This window comes from Talpa europaea (assembly GCF_964194135.1).
Source record: "Talpa europaea genome assembly, chromosome: 9".
In the NCBI taxonomy this organism is placed as follows: Eukaryota; Metazoa; Chordata; class Mammalia; order Eulipotyphla; family Talpidae; genus Talpa; species Talpa europaea.
The window spans coordinates 104,469,570-104,495,464 of record NC_140076.1 but is presented as its reverse complement, the minus strand read 5'-3'; positions in this window follow the sequence as shown (position 1 = coordinate 104,495,464).

Here is a 25,895-nt window from a genome sequence, read left to right as displayed (position 1 = left end):
ACCTCCCTAGAAACCAGCTCTAATTCCACATATCCTTGTTTATTATCTTTTATCTATGTATGTATGTGCATGAAGAGATGACTGAAATTATTTTACCTAAAGTTAATGATGTTTATTTCTGCCTGGGAAGATTCACAGCGATATTTTGCTTTCTATTTATCTTTTCATCATTGCTTTACCTTTTATTTTCACCATGATTATTGTTTTCCAAAATCCACTCTGGATAAGATATTAGGAGAGTGTGTCATCCATATTTAAAAAAAAATAAATGCAAAAATATTTTATTTATTTAGTTCTTGAGTGGCATTGATTGCAATGCCAGCACAATGCGATAAAAGTTTTCACATGTTGCTTTGGAAGTCTTTTTAAAAGTCATCCTTTCCTTGGTTTCTACCCCATTGCTCTGTCTTTTTCTTGGATTGCTTTTCTAGGTCTTTAATTCTAGACTCCAGATTCAGCACTATCTTTTTCCTAAATGCAGAATTTCACAAAGACTTAGCTCTGGGTTCTTAGGTTTGCTCTACAATCTCTTTTCAACAAATTGTCTCTAAAGGATTGACTCCTCGCTCTGAGAATGTCACCAGACGCCCTTCATATAACTAATCCTAGAGAAGGTATTTGATTTAGTTCAAACTGTTTGCCCACTAAATGGACCACACCCAATATGATAGCACAAATTTCTTAACTCTCTCCCACCATATCTTCCTCATTTTCCCCTGCCACTCAGCTAACTTCTGAGTCTCCTGTGCCAACACAGCCTCATTGACTTATGACTTAATTTCTAAATATTGCAGATTTTCCAGACTTGCTCTGAGCCCTGTAAGCCTCTTTGTAAAATTTTTCCTCCTGGTGGATATCCTCCCTACTTCTACTCATCTCTCTGCTAGGGACTTCCACATTGAGATTTGCTGTGTCAGACTCATATTTCTATCTTCCTACTCTACATTTCCAATTGCATATTTCCAAAAAAGATCACTCATCTTTGTCCAGGGATGAATTCATGACTCCCCTTTCCAAGTTTAAATTCACACTGTTCCCATTCCTTGGAGTACTTTTCCCAACATTTGTCTGGTTAACAGACCTTCATCAAGAAGAAAACGTTAGCAAGCCCAGACTCTTCGTTGTACACACTCTTAACTTTCTCTATTTCCTTTTATTGGAAGGAAATAATTAAGAGTTCATAATTATATATTTATTATTTGATTATAATTCATACATTGGTTATTGGACTAATGTCCAGGTCTGTAGGGTGTTGGTATATAGACACATATAAGATTATATGTATAATATATAATTACATGTATAACAAATAATGTTTCTGACATCCAGTCTTTAAGCCATAACATCTTGGTTTTTCCCTTTAGCATCACACTATATATCCAGCTATTCTCAAGTGCCTTTGGAATAAAATATCTCTCCTTTTCTTTCTAGTTATATTGCTACCATTCTGTTCTAGTTCCCAATAACTGGTTCTATTTTAATTTACTGTGAGATAAAGTTTGGTCCCATAATCCATTATTTTTAATACTGCAGATTTAGTATTTAAGAATTCCACTTTGCATCTACAATTCTTCCATATAAAAAAATCTATGTACACTTTAATGAATTACTAAATAATGTATATATTTATTAGTTTAGTTGTAGCTCATATTCTTGGAATAGCCAGGCAAACTACTAGTTATCTTCTTAGAAAGCTTTGTTCTCTTAAAATGCTTTGATTGTTTCCTAAAATACAATGTCCCTCCTTCCCATCACCACCATAGTACATATGCATATACTTCTCCATACTTAGTAAAATTCCACCTAAGCATCAAGACCAGAGAGAGAGAGAGAGAGAGAGAGAGAGAGAGGAGAGAGGAGATTTCTTCTGACTTTTACTCTGGACTAGTGTCATAAAATTAAATAGCTCTAATAAAAATGTTTTAAGACTACATGAAAATGAGTCCCTTTTTGCTCAAATCAAACCTGTTCAAGAAAATTTGGCCCCTTTAAAGTTGACCTCATTAATTTCATGATCTTTGGAACACACATAGCACCCCAACTGTGCAGATTAGTTTGGTACCTTTGAAATCTATCAGCATCATATATCTCTGAAGAGTTTGAAAAAACACAACATAGAACTCTGAACTTGTGTAATTAAAGAACAAACATTTTTACAAATAACCCTTGCATGTGAGCTATACACAATCATTAGAACATCTTTTAAAATATGAAATAGGTATAATAGAGAGCAGTAATACACCTTTTTTTTTTTTTTTTTTTTTTTTTTTTTTTAGAGAGATGGCTGCTCCTGAAGGCTGGGAGTGGGTAATGATTTCTGTGAAGTTTGTTGAGCATATATATATACATCACTCTTCCCGTGACCTTCACAACAGCACAGAATAACAACCATTTCAAAAACCCACGATCAATCAATATCAATTAATCCCCTGAATTTCCTATAAACAGAAATTGGCTATTTCTGCTGCATTATTTAGCAGTGTTAGCTAGATATTTGTGGACACCCACAGAGTTGCCCAGCTTGATTAATGCTACACTGTGTATCCCTTTATCTGTAAGATGAGAGTTCATTCCAGAACTGGAATAGAAGTTTCCTATCTTTAAACTCATATTCAGTTTCACATTTATTGTATAATAGGCAGTTTACATGATTAGACAATTGTTATGCAAGTAATAGTTTTAATTGAACAATTTTGCATGCAGTTTTAAAACATGTTCATCAGAAAGACTGATGCAAGCAAAGGCTGCTTTACAAACTCTGGTTCCAGATGACCCTGGGCACATTGGATTGTAAGACAGCTCTTTACCTTGCATTTCTGGAATGAGTTTGGGTATTTTCTGCTAGTCATATGTTGGATGTAAAATGAGAAACCAAAAAGAAATGTAAGCATCACTCATGATTTGAGGTTTAAAAACTTGGAAGTCCTCTGATTTATTTTGCTGGAAAAGTAATTCCACTCTACTGAACACTACATCCCTTATAGTCATAAGCAGCACAATTTGCTTTCCTGGACTTATTCCCCTCTGATGATTTCTGTGCTCTGTGAACGATTACAGAAATGAGCAAATAGCTTTGGTATGTATGGAATAATGATGTAAGGATTCAACTTCCAAGCTGTGGCTCTTGATGTTGTGTCTATCAAAGTCAGACAATTCTCTGCCAACAACTCTATTGTTAGAGCTCTAACTTCCCTTCAGAAATGCATTCTGTGATGAGAATTGCCTGATTCATCTAGAAGACTTGATGTGGGGGCTATGCAATTTTTTTAAGATAGAGAAACCATCAAATTGTGTTTACAGATGTATATGTTGATAATATAGTGCTGTGATATCATGATGAATAAATCTACATTGTCTTCCAGGTGTACAGGATTTTTTTATTTTATTTCCTAACTCTTAGGTATTAACTAACTCTTAGGTATTAACTAACTCTTCTTATTAATCAAATGAAATAAAGAAAGAACACCAAGCACAGACACTGTATCATGCCACAATGATTTTATATGTTGGGAGGTATTAAATACTTGCTCTTTGGCAAACCAGAAATTTTTTCCTGATTCAGCAAAATGCCATAATCACCCAATAGAAAGAAAACAGCACACCTTGTAATTTGCAGAACATTAACTAAACACTGGATGGTTCTGATGAGTTACATTTTTTTTCTAAGCTATTTATGTGTGATAAAGGTATGCTAGTGCAGACTGAATGAATTGTCATCATGTTAAGTTAGGCTGATGGATCTTATTTGCTGCATACTTACAGTTTTTTATCACAGATGGAAATTTGTTATTTTAAAATATTATAGAGAGCTTTTTGAATCTTTCCTATATAAATCCAGATTTTTACCTTCTTTTTAAGATAGAGAAAAGAATATTTGGCAGAACTGGGCCCTTATGCCTGCCTTGAAATACTAGGTGGGGGTTTAATAACCCGTGTCTTACTGTCTTCAGACCTCTCCTGGCCTCCCTGCCCTTACACTCTCCTCAGCCCAGGATCCTTCATTGGTTTCTTTACCTGTCAGTCCCCTGTGGGCACATGTATGCGATCATTATGTTAAAGCTTTCCCTTTTTGTGATTTTCTTTTACATTTGTGATCTATAATAGTGTTTCTAAAAACTTTAAAATGATGGCAGGAGTCTTAGATGTTTGGTATCGGTAGTTATTAATAAAAACCACTTTACATAAAATGCATTAAATGTCAAAGTCAGAGAGAATCTTTCCAGGGTAGAGTGGAGGGTCATACAACAGAATGGCATCTCACATGGGGTGGTGTCTAGACTCAGCAGGTAGGGCAAAATCTGAGATTGGCAAACTTGGCTTTGAAAGTCTCTTAGGAAGGTACCAAGTTGGAAATGGACACACTCAGTAAGTCCCATGCAGCCAATTTTTCCCTCTAGCTTTGGAACAGAGAGATATTTTTCATTTAGACCATCATAGTATTTGAGATTAATTGATTAGTTGCCTTACATGGATTTTGTCTATTTATCTTTACATCCCACCATTGTGTAAGAACACCCTTAGTTCATGCGAATGATTGCTACTGAGGGATTTTTTTTTTTAATACACTCTTCTAGTCCCTCTGAGTTCTTCTTTGTCTGTTAGATAAAGTCATTATTTTTATATTTATTTTATTCAGGTAGTATCAGTTTACATGTATGTAAACTGTATGTTATTCAGAGGCAAGGGATCACACCTCCTCAAATGCATGTCATCACACCACATCCACCACCATTATGCCCACTTCCTACTGTGTTCCCCCCCTCCTTGTAGCCTAAATTCTACAGTCAGATTTCTAAGGTTTGTTATTTATTTGGTTTGGTCTGACTATTATTTTGTTCTCTACATTCCACATATAAATGAAACCACCCAGTATTTGAATTTCTTCCTCTGACTTATCTTGCTTAGTATTATTACCTCCAGTTCCATCCATGTTATGAGAAAGAGCAAGAGTTCATCTATTTTCATTGCTGAATAGTATTCCACTGTGAATATAGACCATATTTTTTTCAAATCCATTCAGCTGTCCTAGGGCACTTAGGTTTCTTCCATACTTGACTATTATAAATAGCACTGCAATGAACATAGGAATACATACAAACATTCCTTGGTATTAGTATTTTTGCATTATTTTGGTAGATATATAGGAGTGGAAATGCTGGATCATATGGCAGATATATTTTTAATATTTTGAGAAACCTTATGCTGTTTTCAATGGGGGCTGGACCAGTACACATTCCCAGCAATAGGGGTTGAGGATTCCTTTTTCTCCACATTTTGGCCAACACTTATTTCTGGCTTTTGATATGGGCCATTTTTGCAGGTGTGAGATGATTGGGGTTTTAGTTCTAATATCCATGATGATGAATGTTTTTCATGTGCCTGTTGGCCATCTGGATGACTTCTCTGAAGAATTGTCTATTTAGGTGATCTGCCCATTCTGTGATTGGGTTATTTGTATTCTTTTTTGTTGAGTATATGAGTTCTTTATATACCTTGCATATCAGCCTTTTGTCATATATAATGTTTCATATATATATATTATATATAATATATATAAGACATTGCCTCATGTCTCTTTTTGTTTTACTGATGGTTTCTTTCATTGTGCAAAAGCTTTATTTTGATGTACTTCTGTTTGCTTATATTTACTTTCGTTTCTTTTGTTGTTTTAAAAAAATTCAATAAAATATCACTTTAACCTATATTGTGAATGTGTTGCCTATGTTTTCTCCAATGTATTTTATAGTTTCAGGAAGCTGTCTTTAATCCTTTTTGAGTTTATTTTGGAGTGAGTTGTAAATGGTTATATTTTTCATTCTTTTGCATGTGGCTGTCTGGTTTTCCCAATACCATTTGTTGAAGAGACTCTCCTTTCTCCGGTGTACATTTTTGCCTCCTTTTCATAGATTAACTGTCCATGGCTGTGTGGGTTTATTTCTGGGCTCTCAATTCTATTCCATTAGTTTCTGTGTCTGCTTTTGCTCCAGTAATATACTGTTTTCATTACCATAGCTTTGTAGTACCACTTTTCCTCTTTTTTTTTTGGTCAGAATTGCTTTGGCTATTTGGGGTCTTTTGTGGTTCCATATGAATTTCAGTAACTTTTTTTTTTATTTCTTTGAAAATGCCATTGGATTCTTGATAGGGATTTCATTCATCTATATATTTCTCTGGGTAAGCTGGCCAGTTTAACCATGCTAATTTTTCTAATCCATGAACAGGAAATATCTTTCTATTTTTTGGTGTCTTTCTTTTAACAATGTCTAGGTTTATATTGACTAGGTCCTTCACCTATTTTATTAATGTTTGCTCCTATGTATTTAATTCTTTGTGTGGTAATTATGATTGTAATTGTTTTCTTGCTTTCTTTCTCTTGTAGCTTGTTGTTTGCATACAGAAATGTAACTGATTTCTGTAAATTGATTTTGTACTCAACTACTTTATTGCACTGATTTATTTCAATTTTTTTTGTTGTGGTGTCTGTAAGATTTTCTACATATATTATCATGTCATCTGCAAATTGTGATAGTTTAACTTCTACTTTCCCAAATTGGGTTCCTTTTATAGCTTTTTCTTGCCTGATTTCTCTAGCTAGGATTTTAATACTGGTGATGAAAGTGGACATTCCTATCTTATCCTAGATCTTGGAGGAAATGCTTTTAGTCTTTTACCATATAATGTTGCCTATGCGTTTGTCATAAATGGCCTTTATTACATTTAGGTATATCCCATCTATGCCCAGTTTCCTGAAAGATTTTATATTATCAAATACTTGCATTGATATTATCATATGATTTTTATCTATAATGATTTTCAGATTTTGAACCATCCCTGTGCCCCTGTAATAAATTGTAATAAATTGATCATGATGTATGACTCTTTTGATATATTGTTGAATTCACTTGCTAATATTTTGTTGTGTTTTTTTTTTTTGCATTTGTGCTCATCACGGAAATTGGCCATCAACTCTCTTTTTCTGTGATGTCTTTGTCAGGTTTTGGTATCAGAGTGATGCTGTCCTTATAAAAGGTGTTTGGAAGCATTTCCTCTTTCACCCCCCCCATTTTTTTTTTTTGTGAAGATTTTGAGATGGATAGGTATTAATTTATCTTGGACAATTAGGTTGAAATCACTGTCTATACCTGGACTTTTCTTTTTAGGAGACTTTAATTACTGTTTGAATTTTCTTGCTTTGATCTGCTCAGGTTTTCTATTTCTTCCATTCAGTCTCAGAGTGCAGTAGATTTTTAAGAATTTTCCCATTTCATCTAGGACCTTACCCTAAGATATTCATCCCAAACTACATTAAATTTTATGTTCACATCAAAATATGTATATTAAAATATAAAATCGTTTTAGAGTAATCCATAAAAACTCTAATCATTCCACACTGAAGTATACCAGACAATGAAATACTACTCAACAATAACAGAATGTACTGCTGATTTACATGACAACACAAGTGGATCTCAATTGCATTTTTTTCTATGTGAAAGATATCGGACTTCAACAGTTATATATGGTATGAGTCGACTGACGTGGCATTGTGCGAGACATGCAGGGATGGGAAAAAGATGAATGTTAGGAGTGGTTGTTTGCAAAACGCAGGTGAGAATTTGGGGGGGATTGTTGAACTGGTCTATATTTCTATTGTGATTGTGGTTACCTGGCTGTATGAGTTTGTCAAAACTCACAGCATGCCACACTAAAAGGAATGAATTTTTCTGTATATAAATTGCACCTATTACAAAAATGAAAAAGAAATGTCTATGGTAGAAACATTTTTTCCTGAATAATTTATGCTTTCAAAGCCCATGTGTTATAACCATTTGATTTCCCTGTTCTGAATATAAGCACTGTCAGCATGTATGGTGCATGCCTGTTTAAGAAGAAATGAAGGACAAATTATAGATTTATATAGTCCCAACTGTTGTCTAAAAGTAGAAGTCATTAAAAGCTATTTGACTAATAGCAGCTTGAAAAAAATCTAGATTCATGCTAGAGTCTTACACTGCTGAGTGGCTTGATTCCAGGTAAAGTGATTGATTGCATTACTGAGGAACACATGTTTTACTGGTCTACCTATAAATTACCTTTAGCTCCAGGGCTACAGTAATAGGTTTTCATTTCAGAACATTTTCCTCCATTTAAAATTCCATGATTTTTTCAGTCTGATCCTATGCCCATTACTATCTTGTTCATTTGTGGAAATGATTTCAGTTTTGTCTTATTCCGTAGAAAACTACCATCAGATAGAAGTGCCTATAATGCCGGTAGTAACTATCGTGAATGACTGATTTCTGAGGGAACTAAAAAGAATGTTGAGGTCTTTCTTGGCACATTCTCATTTCAGGGGGAAAGGTCGATAATTCAAGACAAATTCTATTTCATATCTCTATCAGGGGTCACAAAATGTCAGTCTTACTCATATATTGAAAAAGTCTCTCTATTTTATTATATTAAGGGAGGAAAAATTCTTACATATAGATATGACCTTTAGCATTTGAGATTAGTTCATTTAAATGCACACATGGTAATTATTAAACTAAGAGATGGTTTGCCTCCTAAACAATAAGGCTTCTTCCTCTATTTCTTTTTTATAAAATTTCTACCATCACACATGCCCAACAGCCTTTAGCTGTTTGAAGGAGGAAGTGTTTTTGAAATGACATTGACAAACATGTACTATGTAGGGAGGGGATTCAATTATCTCCCCCAGGTCATTGAACGCTAAGGTGGCTCTTTTGTCACAAGCTCCGTTTCCTTCAGTTGCTCCCACAACATATGTCCTTCTTTTTTCCTCTTATCACAGCCTCCATCTTCCTTCCACAGTCTTATTCATAGACCCATAAAGCAATTTCCTTTATGCAGATCTTGATTTGTTATCAGAAATCAATATTTTAAAGATGCTTTTCTTCATGGATTACTATCATTTCAAAATCAAAATATTTTGCACTTGCTGAAAGCTCACAGAAATATTCCGTGCATGAGCTGACAGGAAAGTGTAATCAAATTGTCAAGCAACTGCTCTGACTGTGACAAAGTGAGAATGTTAGATTACATGTGTCAGCCTGTGAAGATAACGGCTGCGCAGTCAGTGAGCAGCCCTCAGAAGGCTTGAAGGGAAGTTTATCGCTATAAACTGTAACCTAGTGTAGACAGTAGTGCCACCTCAGCATTCCTTCGTTTGCATCAGGAATGCTTGATGAGCAATAAAGTGTCTCCATTGAACTATTCGGAAGGCATTCTGAAAATTCCCAGCAAAGTGTGTTCCCTCAATTAATTTGTGCTAATCTGCGAGCTGGGGTTAAAAGACCAATGGTATTGAGTGGATAATATTGGTCCATATTTCTTGCCCATCTTTCTTGCACTGGATCTAATAGCATTAATATATTCATTTCACCTGAGTGACTATTTTTGCAAGAGGGCAAATTCTCTTTAGCTAAAATGGATAAAATCCTTCATGTTGTAGACTGTTTTCTTGGGTATTGAAAGATTTATTGCCAATCTTTTCTTTTCTATTTTTTTTTTTTTTTTTTTGGTCTCTGGTCGCTGCAACAGACCCTTAAGGTTCTTCAACACTTTCTCTTCCTCCCTTAGCGATTTGCAACCTCTAGCAAGGGCTCCCAAGGATATCCATTATTCAGTGCCTCTGTGCGCTGCTGCTAACTCCACTGCCTAATCACTCAGCATCCACCGTGTCTTCTCCCCCAGAGGCAGGAGAAGGCTGTGGAGTTTGAGGTCAGTGTGTGAAGGCTTCTTTACTCTTTTATCCATCTTGGCAGTCAGATATTTTAAGGTGCAGTATTTATTATTCAGTTGTCAACCAGGGTGATTTCTGAGACTGATGTTGTGGTACACTATTTGCTATTAATAAATAATGTTTTGTAATGTTCCTTATTTATTAAGTTAAATATTATTTTACTCAAGTGTATCATTTGATATTTTCTTTTTTTCCCTCTTTCAAAGTTTTTTTTTTATTTCTTCCATTTTGTTCTCTGAATGTATTCCTACATGTTGGACCCAATATTCTAAATGTCTATCAGTGATACTCAGTTTGGAACTTTGGGCAGCAACATTAGCTCTTCCTGTTCCTTCTGGTGCTTTATTATTGCCTATTTCAATACCCTGAGAGGGACCTTAGCCATCTGGGAATTGATGCAGCAACATGGAGCATTAAACTTCCTCTCAGGGAGCAGCAAGGTTTTGTAAGGCAAGTTTTTAAAAGCAAATCCTATAGATTTCCTCATGGTAAGATTTGGATTTGCACATCATCAATTATTATTATAATTAATTACTAGAACATGGTCTGTGAGTAATCTCAGCTCCTGAAAGTGAAACTGACCCTGGAAAACTCTAGGACTTATGATTTGGGTATATTCTCTCCCATCCCCATGTTCTCCCTTAACAGTCCTTTAGCCCCGAGGCAACATGAAAATCTTGGGGGAACAGGTGATAATCTTTTCAGTATCTGGTTTTCATTTTTAAAAATAAGAGAGTCTGTGAAGAGCTTGATGACTCTTTCAGGATAGGGTCTAAGACAGTAAATAACCTAACACATGATATGTGCTCAACACAATTTTATGAATTTTCAAATATTTATAATGTAGAAGAAGGTTACCCACTAACTCTCAATTATATTTAAGAATGACATTCTATTTAACAATTGTTAGGTAAGGAATAGCATGTCATTCTTACATTAAAAAAATAATATTATTCAAGGACATCAAATGACTAAACAGCCAACCTGGACCATATTTCATCCTTGTTTTTCTAACCTTCTTCAAAGTAATCTGTACAGTACAGCATGCTGACACTCGTGCTTCTGAAGATGGGTAACAGGACATCCTGTTACTGTTTTACGTGTCCAAAGCCAGTAATAGGCCCCCCTAAATATTTATGGTTTCTAGGTAGAGTCGTGCATAGAAGTCTCTGCGGGGATCTTGGACCCTCTGGTGCCGAAGTAGCTAGAATCTGGATTGCTGGCTAGTGTGTGGGCAGCACAGAACATCAACACCAACAATCAATTATCTGCCGCCTTGGCTTGTCTGCCCTGTGTATTCCGGGGTATTTTGTCTTTGCCTGCCCAATGTCTGAGATCTCCAAGTTGGTATTCACAGTCCTCTTATAATCTTCACAATGCTTGGCATAAGGCTATAGACATGACAATAATAATGATCAAATAGCAATCCTTTCATTTTATAACTGTATAACAATTTCGATTTTATAAAACTCCTTGAGTCTTTACTTTGGAGACACATATTAGATATAGACATAAAATAACTACATTTAAAGAGAATGATACATGACTTAGAAGATGCACCCCATGCAATTGAAATCCATTGTTTTCAATGATGCCTTACTGAGGCCTCTCTTTACTCAACAAGGCAGTATCACCTTCCTCTGGGTTTAAAAATCATTAGTCTCTATTTTTTCGATGCCCCCTAATAAAGTTTCCTATAGCTATTTTTTTTTTTTTTAGCAATTCACACATTCTATATATTGTTGTTTGTTCTTGATTCCTTTTCTGGATTGTGAGATGTTAGGGCAAAAGGAGTCTTGCTCTCCTTTCTGCACTATCTGTGCACTACATAAAGACTTATTTTTTGCAAGTATACAATAAATTTTGTTTGAGTTGAAAGCTGGGAAACAGAAAATGTAATTAAATGTACTTTTGGATGGAAGTAAGTATTGCACACATAAACTGTTTTTTTATAATCTGTAGACCCTGAAACCATATCTTCAAAAATATAGTATTGTATAGCCATTGGTACTGTCATACAAATAATATCTTTGCTAAACAGTGGTTTTACCCTTAATAAAAAGCTTGTTTAATTATACATCAGAGATCTATGACTTCATTGATAAGACTCTGATACTGGGAAAAACTGACATGTGAAGGGACTCTAAACTGTTAAGAGTAAACCTGCATTGCCTGTTGTAAGAGTTCATGCAACCCTTACACATAAAATCAAAGTAATCAAATTCTCTAGTGTGTTCAAAGGCTTTTAATCTATAAGATTAAAATAGAGGAAATAGAGAGGGAAAAGAGGATCAGGAAAAGAAGAATTTCAAAATATGAAGTCCCAATCAAATTCTGAAATCAACCATCCCTTCATGGGCACCTGCCCAAATACGAAGAGCCCTAACCAGAACCACCAAGATCCAAGAGCAAAGCTGCCAGGAGAACAAATATGAGGCACTTTCTGGCAGGGAACATAAGCAAGCAGTTGGGCAGGGTCTAGAGGTATGAGAGAGGAGGAGAAAACCAAAGTTTAAAAGGACCGCCCAGGTCATTCCCACCAGAGTGTCAAGACAGTGGCTGCTGCCATCATTTCTCAGCCATCATTTCTCAAAAGTTGGAACTCTTTGCCTGCCAAAGTGTTAAAGCTACAAAAGCGAGCAAAGACCAGGAGATGTGTCAGCCCATGTGACTTCCAGTTTCTTTCCCCTTTCAATATTGCCAGAACATCCTTCCTTCTTCCCAGCAGCCCCCTGATTCGGAAGTCAGGTTCCAAGATTGCTAGGAACTGTAATGCAAGGAGCCAGAACCATCCTGTGGCTCAGAAATGACATGGAATCTGGAGTTCTTGCCTCTTTGTTCTGCCTGCTGGCCTGGCCATCTCAATACCTCCTGTGACAACTCTAGCCAGATTACCTTGATAAAACAACTGAATAATGTAAAAACAAAACTTATAAATTTTTAAATGGAAGTTGGTAAAAGTTTCCCTCTTCAGATTGAAATTTAAAAATAAATTAGAATTATGCTTGCAGGCTCTGTATCACCTTTCATCTGAGCTATAGTTCTTTAGGGGAAGTTATTTAGGATTGAGGAAAGGAGTGGAGTAATAGCTATGCAATATCACGAAACTACGTGAACTTACAACTTGCAGTAATACAATAGGAGTAGCTTTTAACCTCAATGATAAATTAGGAAATTTCTTGTCCCATGTTAGGACTTTCACCTTACACTACACAATCCCCTTCTGCCTTTCCACTCATTGTTCTTTTAAAAATATTTAACTGTAGGACCTCGCCTGGTGGCACAGTGGTTGAGCACTGGGCTGAGAAGCTGCCCGCAGCCTCTGCAGCACCGGTTTGATCCTTGGCTGCCGGCAAGGGTCCTGCATGGTGCACAGACCTCTCCTGCAGTGCCCGCTGCTCCCCTCAGCAGTGTACTTCATCAGTCTGCCTGTTCTGCTCCCCGCTCTGGCTCTGGTGAATTCTCTCACCCTCCTGTGCTTCTGACTGTACCCAGTGCTTATATAAATAAATAAATTAAAAAAAAATTAACTGTACCTCCTAGACGATGATTGAATTGCGGTTATTTTTTTCTATGTCTCCTGCATTAACTAATATCAAAACCATACAATATGATCTCATAGCTACCAGTAGAGGAATTTTAAGTTAGAAGCAGGGAGGCAAATGATGTTCATGGGAATCTTAATTACTAAAATATCACTTGGTTAAATGATTCACTCCCTGAGGGGGTCTTGAAATTCAGAAAACTGTATCTCCTTGTATTATTTTCTTTAAACAACACTTTGCTCTTCTCAGCTACTCCTGTACTTTTCCTCTTCTTTCTGCCAGTTATGACTACATCTCTCTTGAAAAGATGAGCCTGCTGGGAGTTACTTATCAGTTATTTTTTTCCTTAGGCACAGAATGAAAACAGGCTGAACAATTAGAAACTACAAACTGTCTTGCAAACTGGGAATAGTGTTGAGTAGCGATGGTGCTAAGTCTTGCTAGTACAAGGTGAGTCATAGAATTATGAGAGCATTTCTTACTCTGTTTCTGTTCTTGGGAAAGCCTGGTTAAAGTGTGCTGTCAAATATGCTCTACAAACAATGATAAAAATGGGTATTTATTTTCATTCAAATCTTAAAAATCCTGCCACTTTTCCCTGTTCATTCTAATCTCAAATCCAATGATCATTCTCAAGTTTATTCTCTTTAACCTCTTGATACTACTTTGGACACTTTTTTCTTTTCCTTAAATCAAGCTCTTTTTTACTTCAGGACCTTTAAATACACTTGCGCCTTTTAGCCAAGAATGTTCTTCTATTTTTTTTTAATCCCTCCTCTCTCTTTCTCTCTCTCTCTCTCATCTGTATATTGTCTATTTTCAAGACCTAATGTAAATATTACTTCCTTTTCTTGAAGAGGTATTAAAAAGCTAAGGGGCCAGAGAAATATTAATAGTAAAATAATACAAAATTAATATTCACTAAGAATTGGGATTGTCAAGTTAAAAATTTAGGAAACACTTATAATGGTAAGGCATGTTTATTTAGCAGCAAAGAATCGTAATTTGGGGTACATATTTAGGTAGAAAATGCAAATAGTGTCCCAACATGGGGAAATAAAAAGGGTCAAGTTTTTTTGTTAGTTTTTAAATGGGAAGAAGAGAGGAAGATGAAGTAAGGTAAATGATGAAAGCAAAAAGAGAACTAGTGTTGACAAAATATTTTTTGGTGATACATAATTGGTTTCTCATTTTATCCTCCAGCAAAGTCCTTAGTCATCAGTCTGAGGGAAGTGGTTGACCTCTCAAACCATTGTTTGCTAGCTGGTTTCTTAAAACAATCGCTTTTAGTCCAGTCCAAAGGTCATGGGCTCAGGTCAAACAAGACAGGTAAAATAATGCAGTTTCTCAGCAATGCTTGCTGAGCTCCATTTTAAAAATGGCTCCTTCAATGTCAACTTCTCACTGCATGAACAAAACTGAGCAAAAAGATACTTGGACTGCTATGTGTCCACTTTCTACTTGTGAATCCCTCTTCTCTCCCAAGTACAGCTGGCTCTGCCTCTGTTACTCACTTTCTATCCCCTGTTTCTCAACTGCCTCAGTCCCTTCTAGAAAACCCAACCACTCTGGTGTGTTGGTTCTGATTGAAGTAGAACAATAAAGACAGAGTTTATAGAACACATATTTACAGTGGGGTTTACAATATTTTCAATTTGGATGGAATCACTGCTTATTCCCCAAAGCCTGGTAGATGCTATTTCATCAATACAATCACCTATAACTCTTAAAGTAAAGTGGCCTCTGTCGGCTTATTCCATGTTAATTATATGAGGACTCTGTTATGGATTGGATGTTTATGCTCCCATAAAAGTCAGGTATTGAAAACTTAATCTCTAATTATGTGATATTTGAAAGTGGGACTAACTGGACTTAGATGAGATCATGAGAGTGGGATCCCATAATGGGACTAATTCCCTAAAAACAAAGAAGGAGAGACATATGAGATTTTAATCTGTGTGTATGCTCTAAGAAAAACCCACAGGGGCACACCACCAGGGAGAGGGCGCTCATGGAGTAACTGACCATGTTTGATATCCTAATCTCAAAATTTTTAGCCTCCAGAATCATGAGAAATAAATGTTGCTGAAATCCCCCTCGGTAGGGTATTTCTTCCTAGAGTCCTGAACTAAGACAGACTCCTTAGAGATAATGGAACATGTGTTCAATAGGATCCAGGCAAAGGCTTAAAAAGCTGGCCATTTGGGGAGACCCTGCCTGGGAATGATTCCCTGGAGGCCAGGGCAGAGCAATTGTAGGCTTAGGCCAGTGTGGCTGGTATCCCAGGGTGCAGCAGCTGGAGGTCTGGCATTCAGCAGGGAGTTTTCCAGATCATAGCTGTGACTTGCTTCTCAGTGCAGGGATGTACAGCTCAAAATGGGTTGCTCACACTTGTAGTCGGCTGGGGTTAAGGTACCAAAGTGTGCCCTCCTGTATTGGTATTAGCATGGTTGTATAAGGTCACCAAAATGGCACATACCTGCATATTGTTCTGAAAATTTCCTGTCTCTTAGCCAGAACCTGTAAGAGTAGTAAGTGTGATTCTTTCACTGATGATTTGGGTACTTTTGGAACTGGTGTAACTGTGTTAGGACCTAGGACAAGAAGTCTGTGTGGGGACCCTGTAAGGTATTTCTCCACTCCCTGTAACTCTGATTCTTGTGGGCATATTTTCTGCTGGCCCTCAATGTGGGGGTTCCAGGGACTCATCCTCACTTTGTTAAAGTGAAGGGTTAGGGTGTTTGATGTGGGACATACATTACTTCCTCACTTCCCAAGGAAAAGTCCTAAACCCTTGGGATGCCTAATTTGCACATGAATCCTGGGGTGGGGGAGCTTCCTTAGTAAGTTTTAATACTTCACTGAGGAAGCCCTGGCTTTTAGGTCGTTTTCAATGTAAATTATTTCATATGTAATTGTAGATAATTTTGTGTCTATGGGAGGAGAATAGTTCAGGTTCTTCCTATGCTGCTAACTTCAACCAGAACCATAGTTTTTATATGCGGCACCCACTTTCCCACAGAAAGTGGTGGGAGCAATACCTGACATATAATCATACTTATGATTATTATCAGGTATGCATAAATAAAATATAATTGATTTAAAATATTTTTCCATTGTACTTTTCTCTTTCTTATATAATTATTTCATTATTTTACATTAATAATGAATCAAGGCCTAAACTTGATTAAATTTTATAATGAATTTTTTTCACAAAGTAAAAATGTTAATTACTCAAAGAAATAATACTTGAATAAATTCAATTAAACTATTTAAAGGGACACTACAACATTATAGTCAGAGAAATAAATTACATGATTATGCATGACTATCAAGAATATTTTTAATGAAATATTTTCAGAATTTCAATTGTAAAAGAAAATTAACATCCATTACCTCCTTTTTTACATTATACCGTTTAGTTTTTCATATTTGAAAATATATATCTTTAAACTTTTTTAATGCAGATAAAAATATTTCTTTTCTGAAAATGATTTTTTTGGATTTCATAGCTTATATAGTCCCTTTAAGTATTTTCATTTAGTTGATGATTATAGACATATGGTTTCCCATATTAATACACAAACTTTTGATTAAAGCTGGGAAGCTATAATACTCCCAAGATAAATCCAATAGTGCAAAAATATTAAGCCCTCATTAAGCAATATAATGAGAACTTCTGAAATATGCATTGGAGAATCCCTATAATTCCTTCCCTCACTTTAAATATCTCTTTTGCATAGATAGTTAGCTAATGAATCAATGGTCATAAACAAGTCCTTTGGTAGCTTTCCTCAAAACATTTATTTTTCTCAAAAAATAATTTTGAACTTTTTAAAAGAATATTTTACTTATGTATTGCTACATGACAAATTATGCCAAAATTAATGGCTTAAAATAACATTTATATCTCATCATTCCTATGGGTCACGAATCCAGGCATGGCTTAGCTGAGTCCTTTAGTTCAAGGTCAGTTATGTCCTTGATTGAAATAAAGTTTTGCGACAGTTTGTGAGCCAGGATTTGGCTCCTGTTGACTGTTGAACTAAAACCTTAGTTCTTCATTCTCCCTTGGCCAGAGACTCACTTAATTTTTTTAACACTTGAACTCTCCATAGGGCAGCTGAGGTTATGGTGGCTACTGTCCCTCAGTGAGTGAGCTGGAGAGTCAGAGAGCAAGATGGAGAAATAATCCAAGGTAGAAGCCATGTGTTCCTTTAACCTCACTTGGAGTTGACTTCCCATTACTTTCACTATGCATATTTGCCAAAGCAAGATATTTCTTTTTCGGGACCAATGATCACCAGCTGCCCAAGTGCCAAAAAATTATGCTTCTGAAATCCTTTGATGTCAATTCTGCAAACGGACAATCGAGCTGCCCTACCTGTCCCATTCACCACAGAAGCCCTTTTTAAAAGAAGATATTATATGCAATTCATACTCCCAGGGACACCCAAATGCAGGAGCATGAATACAAAGAAAAAGGCATTTTTAGGCGGTGTTTTAGAGGATGCCTACAACAAAGAATATGTGACAAACCTATATCATTAACAACTTTCTTTAGGTTGATTGCAACCATCTCTTTCTAGTTACAAAATCAAAAGCCTAAGAATTTTCCTTGAATTTTCTTTTTCTTCTTATATGCCATTCTACCCTGTGAGGTAAGCCTGTCAACCCTGCTTCAAAAATAAATGCAGACTTTTTTAATTTCTCATGGTTCCTATACTATTACCCTGGTCTTAGACCCCCTCTTGTGTCTAGATTACCGAAAAAGCCTCTGATTAAGCTGTTTTGATTTTGTCTTCACTCACCATAAGTCTATTTTCTGTACAGAAGCCAGAGTGACCCTCGTAAAATAGAAATCAGTCACGTCATTCTGCTCAAAATCTGCCTTGACTTTCCATTTCACTCAGAGTAGAAGCCAAAATTTATAATGGCTGGCAAAACTTTGTCATATGCTCCAATATAACCACACTGACTTGCCCATCATTTCTCAAACCAGAGAGGATACTCTGACCCAAGTGCCTTTTTCCATAGTTTTCCCGTCTGCATGAAAAACTCTCTTCCTAAATACCTGGCTAGTTAACTTTCTCAATATCCTCTATTTTTTTAAGGATTTATTTATTCATGCTTACAAGAGCTGGGGTACAGGCCAGAGATGTGGGGCATGAGAGGACCCACCAGAGACAGAGTGGGGAGCAGAACAGGCAGATGCACTGAAATACACTGCTGAGGGGAGCAGTGGGTGAGACAGGAGAGGTCTGCTGCACCATTTGGTTAGCTCCCTAGCCGGGGATCGAACTCATGCTGCAGTGGCTGCGGACAGCCTCATTGGTTGAGTCTCAACCCCTTGTGCCACCAGGAGGCCCTCAATTTCCTCTATTACTTTATATCTTTCTTAAACCTTTCTGGTGATTACTCTGATGCTACAACCTGCTTTTCTCAATTCTATCCCTTCACTCTTATCTACTCTTTGGTTATTTCATAGAAAATACCATCTGTTGTGAATATAATTGTATCCCTCCTCCAAATTTATAAGCTGAAGTTCTCTCATTACCTTACATTACAACATTTGGAAACAGAATCATTACAGATGTAATTAGTTAAAATGAGTGGAGTAGAAGGAGTAGAGTGAGTCCCAAATCAAATATAGCTGGTGTCCTTATAAATAGGTGAAAATGGACATAGATATATACACAAAAGAATCCCATGTGTTACAAAGGTAACATACAGAGTGAAATGTTTTCAAGGTATGCCAAAGATTCCCAGCAAAACCCAAAAGGTAGAGGAGAGGCATGGAATAGATTCTTAGTTTCTAGGAATAAATCCTGCCTATACCTTAATCTTGCACTTTCAGTGTAAAAAATGTGACAAAATAAATTTTTGTTGTTTAAGTCACAGAGTTGTGGTACCTTATTATGAAAGCCCTGGAAAACTACTATATTTTATTTTAATATGTTAGGCAATTTAATGTATAGTTTTCTGTCTGTCTTTCCTTGTTAGAATATAGTCTTCTCAAGGGCAGGATCTTTACATGCTTCGGTCACTGACAAAGATCTATACCTGCCAAAGAGGTAAAGAAATATAGAATGTCTAGATAAAGTCTAGACAACATAGATGACTAGATAAAGTCTAGACAACATAGACAAAATATAGAAAGTCTAGATAAAGAAATATAGAATAAATTATTAAGAAGTAATTGCTGCATAAAATCACATATAGAATATTAGGTAATGCAAAAAGAACTAAATACACAATATCTATCTACAGAATGCTTCGCTCAATTGTATACACTTTGTTTGAGCAGGCTATCTAGAACTTGTTAATACAACACATGGCAGCAATGACTCAAAGAAATAGAAAATGTAACACATTCTGATCAATGCAGTGAGTAGACACGTTGATGACATAGTAGATGACACATGGTCACAGTGATCAAGAATATTGTTAGATTAAAGAAGTTTGCCTTATATATTCAATAGTACTTCAGTAATAGAGCTCATGAGACTCTCTAAAGAGAGATTCTTTGAAGAACATTATTTGTTCTATAAAAAAAATCAAAGGAACTTACAGGTGATAAATATTTAAATTGTTAATTGAATTCTTTGATGCAAACCAGATATGGGGACCCTATCTAAATTTGTGTGTCCTGATAATGAGGGAAAAATGGTAGAAAATTGTAAAAGGCCTTGAATCATAACCATTGGCATTTAAGAAATACTTGATTTTCTTCACAGTGAAGTTTCAGGGACATGTGCTGTAGATCAGAATTTTACATGAAATGATGTTATGAAAATGGTGAATCTATAAAATCTAAGCTGTTCCACCCTGTCTGTTCTTAGCTTTATGTGAAGAAATGGAATCTGACACCACTGTCTGCTGTTTTACACGGAATTATGTTGCTCATAAAAAGGAAGACTTTTGTCAAAAATCCTTAGTGTTGACTGTGAGGTGATAACTCGGCTGGCAAATAAGAATCAAAAACATTTCTTATTAATGACACTTATATTAGAAAATTTTGAAGCACAATTGTTGACTTGCTAAACTTTATGTTATTGAGCTTATAAAGGAACTTACTGGAAACAGTAAGAATCCCATGAAAATATTACCATATACGGAGTTTAACATTCAGACCTAAAATGAGATCTTGAAATTATAGAGTGAAAAAGTGTTTCACTAGTAACACTTAATGGATAATACAATTTTAATCAATATAGAATTTTTAATGCCCAGTAGGCAACATCTGACTGTATATATAAAAAAAGCTTTAACATATTGAAATACTTTGTATTAAGAGTTGTATTAGATTTGAAAGTCAATCCCATTCTACAAATTTTTTTAAAATTACATGGGGCATGTGCAGTTGTATGGGGGAATATAAAAATAAAATTTATTATTTAAAAAAATAAAAAAAATTACATTGGTCCATTAACAAAAAAAAGCTCTTAAATTTTATGACAAACAAGTTAAAGAAAGTAAATGATATAAATTCTGCTAATGGTAAAATTCTATCCATCAGTCAAAAATATTGATGATCTGATACTTGCTACATTTATCTATATGAACAAACTTTCTTATCCATGCTTAAATATAAAAATATTGAAGAGTTTATCTGTTCTGGTTTTTCATTTCTGTACAGCAAAGCATCTCAAAACTTTGTGACTTAAAACATTGATTAATTATATTGCTCATAAGTTTGTCAATGAACTGAACACAATGAGCATTGCCTTTAGAGCTCTTCTCTGGTGGCATCAGTTATCAAGTAGGTCCATGGTCACTAGAGTTTGGCTAAGCTGGGTTTCCGAGACTGTTGGCAGTTAATACTGACTGTAAGATATTAACTCGGCTGGCACTGTTGCTCAGAGGGCCAACATTTGACCCTTCCATGCAACTTAGGGTCTTTCTTCATGACAACTTGGTTTTGAGATTGGTCACCCCCAAAATAAGGATTTCAAAAGACCTAGTTGGAAATGCTAAAGTGTCTTCTAAGACTTAGTTTTAAAACTTCTGGCGTGACTTATATTGAATTTTATTGGTTAGACCAATTATTAAGAAAGTCCTGCATTCATAAATTCAAGGGAAATGGCTCTAGATTCCATCTGTTGATGTGAGAAGTAGCACGTGCGTAGTGTGACAAAAGAAATTCATGAGGCCATATTAAAGATGTTGTACCACATCAATTTTTGATAAAAAATTGAATATAGACCCTTAAAAGAAAAAATATGGATTAAAATATCCTTAGTGAAACAAATTTAATAATAATAACAAATTTCCTTTAAAAATAGTATCTACTTCATGACTAGGATTAATGATGGCCTTTCTCATAAGATTGTTTCAATAGGTATTGTCTGTTACTGATGTTGTCTTTTTGGTACTGGATTTCTGGATAAAGTTGTCAAAATAGAAATGCTAGCAGCTAACATTTATATTTTAATTAATGGATGCCAGGAACTATTCCAAGTGCTTTGCAAATATTAACTTTTTTTGAAAACCCTCACACCTTTTGAGGTAGTTTCTATTGCTAGTTCCATGAAAGATCTGAAACACAGAATTGTTAATCAACTTGCCTAAAGACACACATCAAGTTGGTGATAGATCCAGTATATAAACACACACTCTTTGAACTTAGAGTCCAGGCACTTGACCAATATACAATGCTATGCAGATGAAGACTTTGGTGAGGAAAAGAAGTAGGGAAACATCAACTGCAGGTCAAATCAAATAACAGAATATTCAATTTCATGTGCAATTATACTACAATGTACTTGGTGAATAATAATGTGTTTCAATTTGGATAACAATTCTAAAATGCAGATCTTGATTTCTAACACCATTCTTCAATACAAGGAGTCAGGCCTTCCTGGTGAAATGGCTAACTCTAATTTTGGGATGGGTTATACGTGAGCTAAGCCTGGAGCATCTGACAGTCTCACAAAATAGAAAAATGGTGGATAACAAAAAAATAAGCAGGATTGGAGCATTTTAAAAGATCCAGGAGTCAACTTGAAAGAATGTTCACATTGGGATCAATTTAAGCAACAAAATAAATAACAAGGTATAACTCAAAGCATAAATATTGATAAGTCCATCTTAATATAACGAATTATATACTAAAAACATACTAAAGTAAAAATTCCAAATAATATATGAAGCTATTTTTCCTCAAGAGGTACAGCCTAATCTCCTATGTCTTTAGGGTGGACTGGATTTAATAACTCTCTTCCAATAAATAGTTTGGAAAAGGAAATATAGTAATTTTGCAGTGAAGAAATATGACAGATACTACCTTAACAGAGATCTAGCTTAACTTCAACAATATATTGATATTATGTACTCCCTGATATCATATAATGACAAAGGCACTAATCATGATGAGAAAATATTTTAAAAAATCCAGTTTGAGGGAAACTCCATGGGACATTTGACTAGTTGTCTTTAAAGTAACAAGGCCTTGAAAAAAAGGACAGACTGACTGACAGATGAGAAGAGACCAAGAAGATAACTGCATCCTATGTGATTCCCTGGATTACATCCTAGAACAGAAAAAGGGTGCTGGTAGTTTAGATAATAAATAACTTCTTCGTTTTAAAGACATAAGATGAACTATTAATATTAGGGGAAGCTGGATGAAGTTTTTGCAGGAAATTTCTGAACTATCTTTGCAATTGTTCCGTAAAACTGAAATTATTCCCCCCGAAGTTTATTAAAATAATAATATAGCATAACTTATCTGTTCAAGCTGTATTTTCCCTAATAAAAACACATGCACAAACATGACAGACAAACAATAAAAAATGGACTAGTAGGAAATATTTCGTCAAAAGTTAACTGTGATTATCTCTAAGGCTTAGGGTTATGGGTTAATTTTTCTCCTCTAATATTTGTCTACATTTTTCAATTGTCTATAATGAGCATATTTTACTTTCATAGTTAAAAATGTGAAAAAAGGTAAAGCAATGTAGTATAAACACAGCTTATGAACAGCATTTGTTAGAGTTCTAAGAATGTTAATTGATGCAAATGAGAATGTTAACTAATTTTGCAAGTAGTTAAGAACAAGGACAGTGGGAGCTAGGACACTAGTTGGGTGAAGCATCTGGAGGGTGTCAAATTGTTTCCTATTTCCCAATGCTTCATCTTTCTTGAGAATGAAGTCTCAGTGCTATTGATGTTTTCTTGCTATTCCTAAAAAAAGGTGAATTAATGTTGCAAACTGTTAAGTTTGTGCTATCTCAGTTTCCTCATTTAGGACTAACTTAAGGACTAAATTTAGTCCTCATTTAGGACTAAACTAAGAACACCAACTATAGGAAGAACTAGAATGAAATGTATATGCATTTTGTAAAGAATTATACAAATGTTGGAGATCAACATTAATAGTAGTAAATTATAGTAATATGGTAGTAACAGTAACTATAATTTGCTAGTATTATTTTTTATCATATGTTCAAATCAATATGGTTTCCTGGAACCGAAAATGTGGAGCCTGGAAGAGAAAAAAATTCATGACTGGACCTTGCAAGTATAAACATTACAAATAACGGTTTTTTCATAAATTCCCCCCACTCATTTTATTTTGACTGTTGTCAGTTCTTGTAATAAAGTACTGGCTTTTAGCAATGTTGGAAAAGCTCACTGGTTTAATTACCTTACCTTCTATAAGATGGCTTTCCTGCCTAAGAGGAACTGGCCAGTCTTTTGTAGCTATTGCACCTATGCTATTTCTTGTGGTCATGGTGACTATGAGCACTCATTACATTTTTTAAGATGTCTATAAGGTCTATTTCCCTCACTATTCTGGGTTCTTTGAGGTCAGAGCACTGTCTTCACCATGGTTACATGCACTGCAGCTTGTAGGATATTTTCCAGCACCTATCAAGTGTTCAAAATATTTATTATATCAAATTATGAGACTATTACTCAGATGTATTTAGAATTTTCTATCAAGGTTCTTGTAAAGCAACAACATTTTAGAGAGTGCCATCATAGTTCAACAAAGTGAGATATTTGGTAAATTATTTCTTATTAACATCATACAAACATGCAAAATATTATTAATATGCAGTAAAGAAATGGTGGAAGTAAGGAATGGATTTTCAGAATTTTTGCCAAAATATCAGGATGGAGCAGGTGATACTATATTTTTAATTGTAAGGGGCTGTGACTTCTTATGAAAATGATGGGGATGACTGAAACAATCAACTTTAATTTAATTTTGCTAATTGTCAGATACTGTGAAGCCTTTTGTTTCATCCTGTTTGAGTTTTCAGAAACTTGAATGTGGCAAGTAGTATCACTCCCATCTTTTAGATACAGAAATAGGGTTAGACAGATTCATAATTTGCTCAAGGTCAAGTGGAGGTAATACCAGTGTTACTTCTGCATCCTAAACTAGAAAATCTTTAAACATGATCAGTATGCAATATCAGCATGTAATAATTGCATATTATTTGGCTTATACTCCATAACAACGGACCATAGACCTGGATGACTTAGCCAACAGAAGTTAATTTCCTTCATTTTGGAGCCTGAAAATTCCAAGATCAAGGTGATGGTCAATTTGTTTCTCAGTGAGGATTCTCTTCTACCTGGCAGATGCCCACCTTTTCTCTGCCCTCACCTGATAGAGACACACCACATTCTCCAGTGTGCCTTCTTATAGCTCTATCGCAAGTTCCCAACCTTCACATCTCATGTGCAGTGACCACCTGCCCAAGGCTGCTTCTCCAAACACTATCACATCAAGGGGTTAAGGGATTCAGCCTATGAATTTTGAGGGAACACAAACAAACAGTCCTTAATACCATGATATTGGATTTAAGGTATTAGCATTTTGTTTTAAGATTAAAATTTATATGCAGATACTTATAAAGTCTTCATATTTTAGAAGGGTTGTATAATCTGAGTTAAAATCAGACATAGGAAAACAAAGTTTGTAAAGTCGCATTTTAAATGCTTTTTTTAAATTCCTCTAAAAATAGTGTTTATTACCAACTTGCAGTGGCTTTCATTCGTGCATCTGTATTCATCTTGTTGATTGTCTCTCTGTCTCCTAGGAGTTCCAGGCTCTATTATACCTGGCAAATGTACTCCTTTAATGAAAATTTGTTGAGTGTTGTGCTTGAACAAGTATAGCACTTGACCACTTTCATGCATTTTCTATGATTAAGTAATTAATTCCCACTGGTAGGTATCTTTGTGTTCTTGTATGAGATGCAGAATAAAGAAAAAGAAAGGGACTAGCATGTTTGCTTTAACACTTGACTAGAAACTTCTCACTGGGATTTTGCTTTCTTATTTATGCCTATACCTGCTGCATAAAATTGAATTGTAAATGCTGTGTTACCATTTAAAGATACATTTACACCAGAGAAACAGAAGGAGGGACAGAGGAAGTAAAAGAGAGAGGGTGGAAGAAGGAAGGAAAAGACAGAGGGGTGGGCATGGGGGGGAAGAGAGGAAGGGAGGGAGGGAGGGAGGGAGAGAGAGAGAGAGAGAGAGAGAGAGAGAGAGAGAGAGAGAGAGAGAGAGAGAGAATAAGGAGCAATGATAGAAAAAATCTTCCCTTCTGGGCCTCCCTGGTGGCA